The sequence below is a fragment of the Diabrotica virgifera genome, chromosome 9 (genome assembly GCF_917563875.1).
Source record: "Diabrotica virgifera virgifera chromosome 9, PGI_DIABVI_V3a".
Taxonomy (NCBI): domain Eukaryota; kingdom Metazoa; phylum Arthropoda; class Insecta; order Coleoptera; family Chrysomelidae; genus Diabrotica; species Diabrotica virgifera.
The window spans coordinates 116,800,786-116,816,862 of NC_065451.1; the positions used below are offsets into that span (position 1 = coordinate 116,800,786).

Below are 16,077 nucleotides of genomic sequence, written 5' to 3' on the forward strand. Positions count from 1 at the left end.
TTGGTACCCGTAAGTAAGAAAGTATCCAGTAAGTACCCATAGGTGAAATAGAGGATTTATTTCAAACGGCGTCCCTTTTTGTTAAATAGTAGAAAGATCCTCTAGTCAGAGTAAGTACCCTTATGTATTTAGTTATGGTAGTGTAGTCATCTTAACACCCCTTCACCCTCCCTAACGAATCTACGACCTAGCTCCCGCACAACAAAAGAGCTGCCGTCCCGCAACGAGGCTTTATGTGTCTGCTTCTTCTTCTTTAGCCCCATTCTTACCCCCCAGTATCTCTATAGATAGTCTTTCCTTGTTCCCATATGAGCAGACATGTTAAACGCTTCAAATGGCGCCCAACGTGTGAGGCCGATTCATTTTTCTGCCTCCTTCAGTATCCAGTAGTTGTCTTGTCCAGTTGAATGCTTCAAATGGCCCCGGCAACGTGGGGCCTGTACTTTTTTTGGCCTCCCTCAGACCCCATTTGCATGTTCCCACTACCATGTCCTTTTAGCCTCCTTTCGGTCTCATTTGTACTACAACTGTTAGGCAGTGCCCGTCTTGGGTAGTCGATCTCAGTTTGTGGTGCAAGTGTTTCCGATAACATGGAAGCTCGACTCGTGTCATGTTTTGTATGCCCATTGTTACAAGTCTAGCTTGTAGACATGTTCAACTAGTAGTTAGCCTATCTACTAGTCCCCAATGTCTTTAGCCACCCCCCACTTAGTGTTACATTTGTAACGTACACCCTGAAGTTTGACCCGAGTAAATATCGCCCAAGTCTTCCCATGTAGTTTAGCCCAGATTCCTCTTGTCTTGCCCCCAGAAACTGTTTCATGTCTGTTAGTGCCCCCGAAACTGTTTCAGTCTGTTAGTCCCCATGAAAGAGCCCATTTTTGTAGTTTTTGTTGCAAAAGTTAATAATTTTTCCAAAGAGGTGTAAGTATGTACACATTTTGTTGTGATGTTGATTTGGTCATGCTGTTGATTGTATAGGCATGTACCATTTCATACATCATAGTGTATTTAACTTGTAACCCCATATGTATACTGGTATTGTATTGTATTGTATGTATCGTAGAACAGAATTGTATGTTATTGTAGCGTACTAACTGTATTGTATTGATATTGTACCCATGATGAAAGCATTGAATTGATTTTTTTGAAAGTATTGATGAAATATATAGACAAACAGTTGAATAAAAAAGTAACGTAAAATTTTTTTTGAAAATTTTGATTAAAAGTAACGTTAAATATTTTGAATATTGAATCCAATTATGAAGTATAACAGTATGTTGTATTTTTTGCATGTATTCCTATAGATCAACAGTTTTTTTACAGAATAATCGTTTTTTGTGATTTATTGATTTGGTCATTTGATTAGATGTGTGATGTTGTTGGTATGGTCCGTGTATGAGCTTAGCCCCGTATAGTCTGTGTGAGAGTAGTCCCTTGTTTTTCCAGCGAAGCCTATCTCTGTTGGTGTATGTCATGCCACAGGTTAGTTGGAGAAGTCATCCCATTGAGAAGTCATCCCCTTGAGAAGTGGCCCCGTGAAGAAGTGAAGAGGGAAACCGTGGAGAGGCCCCCCACTTCTGTGTTTTTTTCAAGCAGCCAGGAGAAAAGCTGTCACTTTTAGATTTGAAGATAGCGTTCTCTGTCGACACTGTTTGAGAATAACTGTCTTGAAGTGTAGAAGTTAGCCCCTGAAAAAGCCCCCCCCTTGTCTGTGTTGCCCCTTGTTTTTTTTTTTTTTGACTAATCTATCTTTGTAGGTGTCAAAAGGATGCCAGAGGTTAGTTAAAAAGAGCCCGTGAAGTAGTAGTTGAAGTCTCCCCCCCAGTGAAGTAGTTGAAGTCCCCCCGTGAATGAAGTATGTCTTTTTGTATCTGACATGTCACAAGTGTAATACTCGTGATGAAGGAAGTGTTGTTCAGCTATCTGTGAACACTTTCATTAGTAGTCGGAGCAAGAAATGTCTTATCCCGTGTGAGCTCATATAGGAACCAAATTTCAATATTGTTTGTGTTTGTAAGCCCCTGAGTATATCTAGAAGTCAAAAAGTATGTTGTTGTCTGTTTGTTTGTCTATCCCTGTTTTGTCTGGAAGTTTTAGAGCCCATTGTCTGTTGTCCCGTGTTGTCTATTAGCCCGTGTTGTCTATTAGCCCGTGTTGTCTATTAGCCCGTGTTGTCTATTAGCCCGTGTTGTCTATTAGCCCGTGTTGTCTGTTAGCCCGTGTCCGTGCTGGAGTTTGATTTTTTTTGGCGAATAGTTAGTTGACCTCTCTTCTCTTTGTTGATTGAAAGTAGGCCAAGAGCAGAAGCTGTGACAAGGCTGGTGAGGTTAGGATCTGGCCGCGTTGAGTACAGGTGAAGCTTGCTTTCGGTCGATAAATGGAAGCGGTTGTTCGTCAGAACTGTCATACTTTCCAATGTCCCTTTGGTCTTCCCCTTGCGTGTTGCTTTCACCCCCTGTTTTGAAAAAGTAGCCCCCCGTTTTGAAAAATAAAGTCCACCCCCAGTCTTGAGAAATGAAATGCCCCCAGTTTTGAAAAGTAAGTCTATCCCCAGTTTTGAAAAGTAAAGCCCAACCCCCCTGTCTTGAAAAATGAAGTCTATCCCCTGTTTCGAAAAGTGAAGTGTAGCCCTGTTTTGAAAATGAAGTCTTTCCCCAGCTTGTGATTTGAAAATGAGAGAGTTGTCTAGTGAACGTTCATGAAAGGTTCTTATGTCCTGGATTGGACTGTTGATTGAAAACGTAATGATGTAGTGTTCTCTATATCATATGTTGCGTTCATTTCCCTTAGTCTTGTTTAAAAAGTTTGATATCCTGTTTGAACCCAGTATACTAGTCTTTTCGGTCTTTTGTTGTTGTCACACGTATCCCCCCTCCCCCCTTGTTAATATTGTCTTGATTTTAGTCCTTGTTGTTGTCATATACCCTTTTGTCTAGCCCTGTTTTGTTTGAATGAGTTGTTGAAGTAAGTTGTTGGTGAGATTTTGTCTCACTGAGGTGTTTAGACTGGATTGTCTAAATCCTCGTTTTGCAGAACCGTTGCCGAAATGTCCCGTGAAACTCGCTAGGTGTTAGCAGAGTTTGGGCAGATGTTTATCTGTCAAACATCAACTTTTTAGTTTTTGTGAACCGCTCGCGGTTAGGCAACGAGGTGACAAGGCTGTGTCTGCCCTGGTATGTCACTTGTGTTACTGCTGTGGATGTCAGCGAGGTCCACACAGGGCACAAGTTTAGTTTCTTTCCCAAGGCACAGAAACTCTTGTCACCTACAGTTCTTAGTAGAGTCAAGAAACATTTAAGTCTACTCGACTTTAAAGAGTCTGGCGATTGATGGCACGCTAGCCCAATCCCTAACGACTTTTTTGTTTTGTTTAATCCCCACTAGCCATTATCTAAATATTTTGATATTGTTGTCCTGTCACACCTAAGATGTCCATGTTGGATTTTTTTCTGTTTGTTATCGAAAACTGGATAATCTTATCCAGGTTTCTCTTTTGCGCGGAGGCTTTGTAACGTTTGAAAAAACTCCAACATTAATTTAATATCCCAATTCCCAAAAAGAATGTCTATTTTTTTAATTTATTTTGTGAAGTTCAATATCATTATAAGATCCCAAGCCGACCCTGTATACAGCCATGAAGTATTGCAGCAACATTTCAATGTGTTACAAGATTCCTGTTTATTTGAGACGCAAAAACAGAATTTGTAAGAAGTGTTGACAAAAGTACAGTTCTAATGCGTAGATGAACTTTCTAGAACAAATCTTGAACTGAAAGTTGAGTTCTTGTCAACTAAGCATCCCTAAGGATCAAAATCGCTCGGTACTTCCGTCGTATTTTCCCCGATCTGTGGCTTCAGACCGAAGCGCAGATGAGTCCGGTTTGATTTCTTCAAGCGTGAAGATCGCTTGCCGACTCACCCCAAAAGGGCGTGGTGCCTTTTGTTACCCGCCGGTAAAGGGTATAGTATGTCGTTCTGGAAGATCTAGTGTGAGGGCACGATGTTTTTTTTTACCCCGTAGTGAAGTTGGGTGCTCTTACACTGTGTTTGAGTTGTGACGCAGTACTATACGCCGGCGTGGTATGAAGTCCCTGTATCTTGTCCAAGTTCCTGTTTAAATGAAGTCTTCCGAGTCCCGATTGATGTCCTGATGTAGACATTTTGAGTTCCAGTCCCGTGATGTTTATCCAGTTGATTGCCCCGAAATAAAAAGGAAGCCATGAAGCCCACCTCAGGTCGATGACCCTGTTTGTTTGTAGATGAACCCCCTTTCCGTGTAGTTTGTGACGTGTGATAAAGGATTTTGTTTAAATATGGTATGATATATTTTTTTAAATTTTGCAAGGATCCCAAATGGATAAATATTTTTGTTGGTAAAGAGTTTTGAAAAATAATAGTTGTTTGTGCTTTCATGATGCAACTTGTAAATTAAAATGACAGTGACTTTGACCTTTGACAGCTGCGTCAAAATTTTGTTTTGACATACACTGTCCAACAAGTTCTTTTGTCATTCTTTTGTTATGTTAAATTGAAGATTTTTTTTGTAATGTAAAAGATTTGTAGATATTTTGTCCTGTAAAATCATTTCCTGTTAAAAGTTTTTTTGTTTGTTTAAAAAAAAAACCACCGTAAAGTTTTAAATAAATGTTTGTGAAAGTGTATCTATCATCTCATTTCTGTAGCCTTTGGAAAAATTTTAACAGAAAACTAATGCAACTGTATGAAAGTTTTAGTTCAGAAGAAAAGAAAGAATATGGCATAGAAGCCAATAATAAGGAAAGATGTTGTCCCAATGTAACCCCAAAGAGGAATCAATGATGATTGTCCCCCCGATTGGTACCCGTAAGTAAGAAAGTATCCAGTAAGTACCCATAGGTGAAATAGAGGATTTATTTCAAACGGCGTCCCTTTTTGTTAAATAGTAGAAAGATCCTCTAGTCAGAGTAAGTACCCTTATGTATTTAGTTATGGTAGTGTAGTCATCTTAACACCCCTTCACCCTCCCTAACGAATCTACGACCTAGCTCCCGCACAACAAAAGAGCTGCCGTCCCGCAACGAGGCTTTATGTGTCTGCTTCTTCTTCTTTAGCCCCATTCTTACCCCCCAGTATCTCTATAGAGTCTTTCCTTGTTCCCATATGAGCAGACATGTTAAACGCTTCAGATGTATATAAGTGGACTCATATCAGATAATAATATAAAAGGAAGCAAAATAATCTGAAAATAAAAAAATTGAATACATTTTTTTTTTCAAAATAATAAAAAGAAAAATACAGTATACATTACCAAATTTTTCATAGATATAGTATACTTCGTTATTTTTCTTCTAGGATCATTGCTTATGGGGGATGCAAAATGTTTGCTTTCTGAACGGACGCAAATTTGTGCCCAGATGTAAATATATATATATATATTATTATATATTTTTTTATGTAATAATTTTTATTTATTTATTTATAATTTTATTATTAATTATTTTATTTAATTTAATTATATTTTTATTATAGAATTATTTTTATTTATTTTTATTTATTATATTTTTTTTTATTTTTTTATTTAATTATATTTTTTAAAATATACTGATTTAATAATTGATTTTAATATTGATCTTGCCCGGCGCCATCTATTAATCACTTACCTTACTAGCTCAGTTATAATGTGAAACCTGCATGAAATCTCCTATCTGTGGAGGTGTGAGAAAAAGATTTCTGAAATATCAACTAAACAAACGACACAAAAATAAAGCTATGAAATGGTGGATAAATAACAAAAGACTGTCGAATATTGTACAGAAATTTGGAAATATATTGAAAAATAAAGGCTTTGTTATGCAACATCAAAAATACAAGGTAATTATACAATAGTATAGATCAGATCAATATGATATCAACTTGAAATATTTGCTGATCTATCTAACGCTAAATTATTTATTTTAGGTTATCTAGTCGAAAGTCTGAATAAAGAAATACGATGCAATGAATTTAACTATAAAAAAAAAGAGTATTTGACAAAAAATTAAGTCGAAGATAACCCAAAATTATCTTGAATATTCAAAATTTGTTATACTAAAGCTAGAAAATGAAAAACATTGACTTTCGATCATGATCAATTAAAAATATAAACTGTTCAGTACAACCTTTCACGATGTAATATGAAGATACACCAAACTGCTATGAAGTCTCTTCGGATCCAAGAAGAAACCAACTCCTTCTCCTTCACTGGAACAATGTTCTAAATATGGTAGATACCCGCATCAGAATACTTTTTCACTTTTCTTATAAAGTTGAGGGTCATTTTTGAAAATTTTTTCTTCACCATGAAGATTATTTATACAGGTTAGTAGAATAAAAGTTTTTTAATTTAAAATTTTTTACGATTTACCGCATTTTTCTCAAAAATTTGCGGAGCTACTTATAACAAGGTGTTGCCTGTTCAAAGGCCCGCAAAAGTCTCCTCAAAATGGATTCCTTTTGGCTTGGCGTCCCTTCACAGCCAATGGATATTAATTATTAATAACAATCCTTGCTATGAAAATTTGAATTCACCAATCAAAAAATTCCAATAAATTTGACATTTCATCAAAATAATAATTTTGATGAAAATTTTGGAAATATGAACCCAAATTGTGATTCTATCCTAATCTTTGGGTATAATCTAATCTGGGATTTTAATAGATTAAACTTTCTAGTTCATTTTGATATAATTTCCTTCCTGCTAGGTGCCCTTATTAAAGTTCTATTAGGGTTCACTTCAACGTCCGACACTTCATTTTTAGTTTCTTTATCACTTACACTCACATATTAAAATTCAAATATTTACACAATTACTACATACAAAGGATTGAAATAACTTTCAATTTACACAAAATAAATCAGCAATTGAATATGCATAAGCCATTTCCTCAAAATATCATTCTTATGCGTTAATTTGACCTATAGTTTCGACACTTGTCAAAGCTATGATTCTATTGAACTATTTTCCACATTTTTCTTTAAAATTTATACTAATACTATTAATATTGAACTAACTATTGTTCTCAAATTTTAGATTGATGTCTATTTCAACATAATTTCACAAATCTACACATGCAGCTAAGTGATGCAAGACGTATCACCTTAACGAAGTTCCTTTCGAAGTGACTTTTGGAAACATGGAACCTTTTGATGATTCTTACGAACAAATAAGGCTATTGTATGATACAAATAGAAGTAATTCTCTGGTAAAACTCAAAATTCAAATTATTATATGTTCTAGTTACTAATTTCTAATTTATATGTCATTGAAATATCATTTTTGATATAGGATTACCTATTTTGATTTCTTATGTAATTCTACCTTTATACACTTAAATAAAACCATCTTATAACTATTTAATTATTACTAAGTGCTCTCCTAACTTTAGTTCTTTTTATAATTCTCATTCTTCTCAACCTTCCAATCAACGATACCCCTCAAAAGTGGCAATAATAAAAAAAATTATCCATATACTTTGGGCTTTATTATAATTACTAAATTATCTATTATTTTAACTATTCTATGGTTTGAGTATCTTAAAAAATCATAATAACTATTTAAAATCATGACAATTGCCCTAAATGAAAAATTGATAATTTTTCTTAAGTAAAATTTAAATTTTTCATTTAAAATTTTAACTATTATATAAATTATATTTATTTAAAAAAAATTACTTATCCTATAAACTTTAATCTATCCTTGGTAATATTTATACAAATCATTTATATTAAGAAAATATTTTCAAACGCAAATTAAAATAATGAAAAATACCATTTCACTCCCTTCTTGAGTAAATGATTTAAAGGAACTATCTTTTGGCTCAAATCAGGCACAAGCCTTTTAAAATAGTTGATCAAACCAAGAAAACCACGCAAATTTTTAATATTTTTAGGAGTAGGGTACTCCTTTATTCTTTCTACTCTCTCCTCATCCATTGAAACTCCCAAATTATCTATTTTATATCCCAAAAATGTAACACTATCTTGAAAAAATTGGCATTTCTTTATATTTATTTTAAGACCCGCTAAATCTAATTCTCTTAATAATATTTCAATATGTTTTAGGTGTGAAAATTCGTCTTTTGAAAGTATAAGGATATCGTCTATATAATGAAGAATAAAATCATCATATTTATCTAAAATATTATGAAGAGCACGAACTAAAGCACTACATGAACTTTGCAAACCATAAGGCACAACACAAAATCTGTACAGAACACCATCTATCATGAAAGCTGTATAATCTCTGGATTCATGGGCTAAAGGAATTAACCAAAAACTATGTCTCAAATCTACTTTGCTATAATATTTTGCCCCCGTTATTCTCCCGAAAATAGTTTCCGTTGTAGCAGGTGCTTCGTATTGCGGTATGGTGTGATTATTTAAATTTCTTGCATCTAGACAAAGTCTTAATTCTCCACTGCTCTTTTTGACTACAACAATTGGATTTATTATTCTTGAATTACATTTTTCTATTATTCCATTTTCTAACATCTTTTCTACTTCTCTATTTACCTCACTTCGGTATCTATATGGTATCGGATATGTTTTCGGTCTAAAATCTTGGATATTTCTAACTTCTATTTTGTGAACATAATCACTAGCAAATCTATTTTCCTCATTTATGAGTCCTTCATACTTTAATAATATTTTCTTCACTTCTCCTATCCACTCTTTCTTACATATTACTTCCTCCTCCATTATATCCATACTACTTTTACACACCTCATCATCAACATCTTCATATAATACATTATTAATATCTATATAATCATTATTTATCAATTCATTGCCCTTTTCTGGACTTAATTCATTAAATATTTCATTAGCCTCCATATACATTCTCCTCATATTCATCAATTCCTTGCCCTTTTCTGGACATAATTCTTCCTCAAATTTCACATACTCCTCCTCTACTTGTACCAAACCTTTCTCATAATTGATTACCATACCCATTTTGTCTAACATATCCGATCCAATCATAATATCATATTTCATCTTATCAATGACAATCAGTTGTAGAATATAATCTTTTTTTCGTACTTCCGGGCCTAAAGTGACAACTTCACTCCCTTGTGACAGGTACTAAAGTGTCACATTTAATCCCTCCGGGATTAAATATTGACGAAACTCCCGGAACGATTAAATCACAAACAAACGAATTTAAGGGATATTTTATTGAAAAATATAATTAATTAGAATGGTAATTAACGTTAATATTCAAATTAATATTGTGACAGTTCGTCATATTGACCAGTCTTTCCTGGGTTAATGCAGCAGGTAACTGACGAGTAACAGATAGGTCCTTTTCATATTGAACTGGTGTTTGTTTCGAAGATCCTGCGGAAACAGGAAGCGAGAATGAGGACTGTGGCATAACTATAGTGGACGAATCGGCGACTTGACCAAATATTTTATCTGAAATTTTTTGTTTATTTTTAATAGACGATTCAATATATCCCTCGGCCACGTTGGAGGATTTCCATCCTCCATGTCTCTTCAGCACGTCTATTGTTGCTCCCGAATCAGCTAACAAAGACGCAGATGTGCGTCTAAAACAATGTCCCGTATAAGACGTCGCATTTTCTAATTTCAAGAAAGCTGCTATTTGCCGTGGAATTGTACCAAACATGTTTTTTCCTACTACTCGCGTAGTACATTCTTTGTTGATGTATTGAACAAAAAATTTTGAATGAGTTGTCCCTGTCTTTCGCAATGCCACATATTTCCGAAATATCGCCACAAAACTGATGGCACTGTTTTCTGAATTTTTGAACACAAAATTTCGGTCAATTTTATTTTTGGTGTTTCTAATCGCAATTAGGAAGGAATCGCCCAAATCTCTCACATCGTCGATTTCTAAATCAACCAACTCTTTTCCACGACAAGCTCCCGCAACGCCCAAAATAAGTGCAACCTACAAAAAAATTGATTTCTTAAAATTTCTGAATATAAACAAATTTCCAAATTTACCTTAAGCATTAAATATTTATCATCCGGAGCCTCCCGTAAGAACTGATCTACCTGCTCAGACGTGAGAATTCTTGACTTCTTTGGCTTAAATCCCTCATTTCTTCTCTTCAAAAAAGCTAATAATTTTGGAAATTTACTTATATCAATATCTTCTCTAATGTTAATAACCGATTTCAGCATTGAGTAATGTGCCCAGAGAGTTGAGGCACAAACCGCTTTTGATTTATCATCGAAGTAGACTAACAGCGCATTTTCAGTAGGTTGTCTCACATTTTTTAAGCGGTACCACTTTTTAAAAGCATCGTACTGCTGCTCGTATAGTTTTCTAGATTTCGGTGGTAACAATTCTTCACCTACTTCGGCTGCTCTTTTATCAATATCAGATACACCTTCTTCACTCATGATACCAATAATTATCAATAACAATGTTTCTTTACAATGACACTAGTAATGACAATGTTTCTAAATTATAACTGTCACAACGCAATGTTACTATGGTAACTTATTTTAAAGACAGTTTATTAAATGAGTTGAAGAGAGAAAAAACTGATTGAAATTATTGAAATAATTAATAAAATCATACCGGAAGTACGAAAAGTATCGTATATACCTTGCGACTGAAGTACATTTAATCCTTCAGGTAAATTATGGCCCTCCCTGCGGTCGGGCCATAAACTTTACCTTCAGGATTAAATGTACTACTTCAGTCCCGCGGTATATAATGTACTATTAATTAATTTAATATGACCAACAATACTTTTATTAACATGTGTAATCGTTTTATTATTTGCACCTACTAAACTTAACTTAGGAATTTTAAAACATGAATCTTCTAAATTCAAATTTTTAATGACATCTTCACTAATTAAGGAAATCTCTGACCCTGTATCCAATAAAACTTTAAAATATTTACCACAAAATTGAACTTTAATAAAAATTAATCCCCTGAACTTTTTCGATACAACATTAGCTCCCATGTCCAAAAATTCCCTATGATGCTCGTACAGTTTGGTTGCTATATTGCCTAACAGGTGCGATCTACAAAATTCTGTTCAAATGACTCCATTTGAACACCTGATGACGTTGATGGTTGATCAGAAATTTCACCATCCATGACTATATTATTTACACTAAATTGTGCCCTATTATCATTATTTCTACTATTTTGGTTGGAAGGCTGATTCGAACTCGAATTACCCATATCTCGTCTTGGTGATCGTCTGCTATCACCATTATTATCATTATTATTGTAAAAATTATTATTACCATTAGAGTTATTTCTATCACCATTATTTCTATAATTATTATCTCTGTAATTATTATATCCCCTATTATTATTATTATTTTGGTTATAATTATTATAACCTCCACGTCCATTGTTATTTCTATTATTATTATAATTATAATTTGATCTATTATTTTGACTTCTGTTTTGATTGTTATAGTTATTGTTATTTTTATTATTCCAAGTTTGATTATTGTTATTATTATTATCATATCTGTTGTCATTGTAATTATTACTATCAATAAAATTTTGAAAATTGCCATTATTATTATTTCTGCTTCTATAACTTTGAAAAGCTTTTTCCTTTTCAATAAGAAAATTGCAGAGCATGTTGAAGTCGGTAAAATGGAAATTTAGTCAGATATTCTCTATCTGACTTTCAAAATGGACTATTATGTGGTTCACCAGTTCCTTCTCTGTGAGTTTTCCATCCAGATACTGGGCAGCACTATATAATCTCATAGCATACAGATGCATGCTTGTTCTAGAGTTGGAGTTATATCTTCCTCCAAACAATTCTGCTCTCACAACTTGTTGTCTGGACTGTCCCCAGAAAAATTCCAAAAACTTCACTTTAAAACCATCAAAATCTTGGATCTCATTCTCCACATTCGTATACCAAATCAACGCTTCACCCTTCAGCTGATTTCTAATGACTTCACGAAATTCGTCGAAGTCATTGTATTGCAAATATTTGGTTGTGAGTATACGAATAAATGGTACTGGATGTTGAGATTTATAGTCCCCATTAAAATAAATTCTGTTCTCCGATGTTTCTATAGTATGGACTATTGTTCCTTTTGTTGTATTCCTAATCTTCTTCTCCATCTTTTCTATCTCTTGTTTAACTTCTTTTACTTCAAACTTTAATTTATTCTCCAATTGATCCTCCTTTTCCTTGGATGTTTTCTGATCTTTCTTGATTTGATTTATGTTTTCATCTACCATGATGAATCTTCTGTTCGTCCACTCTGCTTCCTTTTCTATATCTTCTTCTACTATATTTATTCTTTCTTTATGCTGTTGTATTTGTGTTTTAATCTCTTGATTTTCAACAGTCAATTTAGTTTCTAAATTTTCATGTTTACTCATGATCTCTCCGTACAACATTTTCACTTCTCCAATACTCTTATTTATTCTCTGTTCCATTTGTTCTTCTATTCTTTTAATGTTCTCTTCAAGTTTCTTTTCCAACCTCTGACTATTTTCTTCTGCTTTTCTGTTATTTTCTTCTAACTTGTCTTCCATCTTTTGACTATTTTCTTCTAATTTTTCTTCTACCCTTTGACTATTTTCTTCTAATTTTTGTTCTATTGATTTACTATTTCCCTCTAATTTAGTTCCCATTTTCTTGTTGTTTTCATCTAAGTGAATTAATTTTCTTTCTATTTTATTATTATTTTCTTCTATCTTTGTCAATATTAATTCCATGAATCTTTCAAGCTCGGATTTTTCTTCTTTCTGTTCCTCTCCTTCCTGTGTCGTCTTCGAAACAGATCTACGTCCATCTGCCATTTTGTATAATATCTCAGACTCAAAATTTTAATATTGATTATTTAATATGTGACTATTTTGCCCTATATTTATCTTATCGTCCCACGTTGGTTGAGCCAATTATTATATATTTTTATATAAGTTAATTTTTTTTATTTATTTATTTATAATTTTATTATTAATTATTTTATTTAATTTAATTATATTTTTATTATAGAACTATTTTTATTTATTTTTATTTATTATATTTTTTTTTTATTTTTTTATTTAATTATATTTTTTAAAATATACTGATTTAATAATTGATTTTAATATTGATCTTGCCCGGCGCCATCTATTAATCACTTACCTTACTAGCTCAGTTATAATGTGAAACCTGCATGAAATCTCCTATCTGTGGAGGTGTGAGAAAAAGATTTCTGAAATATCAACTAAACAAACGACACAAAAATAAAGCTATGAAATGGTGGATAAATAACAAAAGACTGTCGAATATTGTACAGAAATTTGGAAATATATTGAAAAATAAAGGCTTTGTTATGCAACATCAAAAATACAAGGTAATTATACAATAGTATAGATCAGATCAATATGATATCAACTTGAAATATTTGCTGACCTATCTAACGCTAAATTATTTATTTTAGGTTATCTAGTCGAAAGTCTGAATAAAGAAATACGATGCAATGAATTTAACTATAAAAAAAATAAGAGTATTTGACAAAAAATTAAGTCGAAGATAACCCAAAATTATCTTGAATATTCAAAATTTGTTATACTAAAGCTAGAAAATGAAAAACATTTACTTTCGATCATGATCAATTAAAAATATAAACTGTTCAGTACAACCTTTCACGATGTAATATGAAGATACACCAAACTGCTATGAAGTCTCTTCGGATCCAAGAAGAAACCAACTCCTTCTCCTTCACTGGAACAATGTTCTAAATATGGTAGATACCCGCATCAGAATACTTTTTCACTTTTCTTATAAAGTTGAGGGTCATTTTTGAAAATTTTTTCTTCACCATGAAGATTATTTATACAGGTTAGTAGAATAAAAGTTTTTTAATTTAAAATTTTTTACGATTTACCGCATTTTTCTCAAAAATTTGCGGAGCTACTTATAACAAGGTGTTGCCTGTTCAAAGGCCCGCAAAAGTCTCCTCAAAATGGATTCCTTTTGGCTTGGCGTCCCTTCACAGCCAATGGAAATTAATTATTAATAACAATCCTTGCTATGAAAATTTGAATTCACCAATCAAAAAATTCCAATAAATTTGACATTTCATCAAAATAATAATTTTGATGAAAATTTTGGAAATATGAACCCAAATTGTGATTCTATCCTAATCTTTGGGTATAATCTAATCTGGGATTTTAATAGATTAAACTTTCTAGTTCATTTTGATATAATTTCCTTCTTGCTAGGTGCCCTTATTAAAGTTCTATTAGGGTTCACTTCAACGTCCGACACTTCATTTTTAGTTTCTTTATCACTTACACTCACATATTAAAATTCAAATATTTACACAATTACTACATACAAAGGATTGAAATAACTTTCAATTTACACAAAATAAATCAGCAATTGAATATGCATAAGCCATTTCCTCAAAATATCATTCTTATACGTTAATTTGACCTATAGTTTCGACACTTGTCAAAGCTATGATTCTATTGAACTATTTTCCACATTTTTCTTTAAAATTTATACTAATACTATTAATATTGAACTAACTATTGTTCTCAAATTTTAGATTGATGTCTATTTCAACATAATTTCACAAATCTACACATGCAGCTAAGTGATGCAAGACGTATCACCTTAACGAAGTTCCTTTCGAAGTGACTTTTGGAAACATGGAACCTTTTGATGATTCTTACGAACAAATAAGGCTATTGTATGATACAAATAGAAGTAATTCTCTGGTAAAACTCAAAATTCAAATTATTATATGTTCTAGTTACTAATTTCTAATTTATATGTCATTGAAATATCATTTTTGATATAGGATTACCTATTTTGATTTCTTATGTAATTCTACCTTTATACACTTAAATAAAACCATCTTATAACTATTTAATTATTACTAAGTGCTCTCCTAACTTTAGTTCTTTTTATAATTCTCATTCTTCTCAACCTTCCAATCAACGATACCCCTCAAAAGTGGCAATAATAAAAAAAATTATCCATATACTTTGGGCTTTATTATAATTACTAAATTATCTATTATTTTAACTATTCTATGGTTTGAGTATCTTAAAAAATCATAATAACTATTTAAAATCATGACAATATATATATATATATATATATATGTATATATATATATATATATATATATATATATATATATATATATATATATATATATAAACAGATGAAATAGATAATGTGGAAAAATCCCCTTACGAACAATTCACACATCCACCATTTCGGGCTGGGAAAAATTTTTTGAATAGAATCAAAGATCCAAACACCAGTTCTTAGAAATGTGTTTCGCCCTCTTCAACCCCTCTGGGCTCATCGGTAAAGATGGAGGTTGAATATCTTTAGACACATTCCAATCAAAAAACAACAATTCGAAACCTAGACACAGAAGGTGCGTAAATCTACGGCAAATCCAACAATGACAGTCTCAAGTTTTAATTCCCTAATTACTTAAAGTAAGTAAAATATATGTTTAAAACATAAGATGTAGATCTTTGAAACACACTCAGTGATCAAAAGATCCAAGGTTAATGGTTTAACGACCACTCGTACGAAATCAAACAGATGAAATAGATAATGTGGAAAAATCCCCTTACGAACAATTCACACATCCACCATTTCGGGCTGGGAAAAATTTTTTGAATAGAATCAAAGATCCAAACACCAGTTCTTAGAAATGTGTTTCGCCCTCTTCAACCCCTCTGGGCTCATCGGTAAAGATGGAGGTTGAATATCTTTAGACACATTCCAATCAAAAAACAACAATTCGAAACCTAGACACAGAAGGTGCGTAAATCTACGGCAAATCCAACAATGACAGTCTCAAGTTTTAATTCCCTAATTACTTAAAGTAAGTAAAATATATGTTTAAAACATAAGATGTAGATCTTTGAAACACACTCAGTGATCAAAAGATCCAAGGTTAATGGGGTTCGTAAGGGGATTTTTCCACATTATCTATTTCATCTGTTTGATTTCGTACGAGTGGTCGTTAAACCATTAACCTTGGATCTTTTGATCACTGAGTGTGTTTCAAAGATCTACATCTTATATATATATATATATATATATATATATATATATATATATATATA

General features: G+C 32.6%; 1 long non-coding RNA gene across 1 annotated transcript; it reads left to right on the forward strand.

Moving 5' to 3' along the window:
* The first annotated feature begins 13,045 nt into the window (after positions 1 to 13,045).
* Positions 13,046 to 14,944, forward strand: LOC126892242 (uncharacterized). The gene is made up of 3 exons (XR_007700741.1): positions 13,046 to 13,328; positions 13,416 to 13,816; positions 14,529 to 14,944. It is a non-coding gene; the product is annotated as an uncharacterized LOC126892242 (long non-coding RNA).
* The last annotated feature ends 1,133 nt before the right edge of the window (positions 14,945 to 16,077 follow it).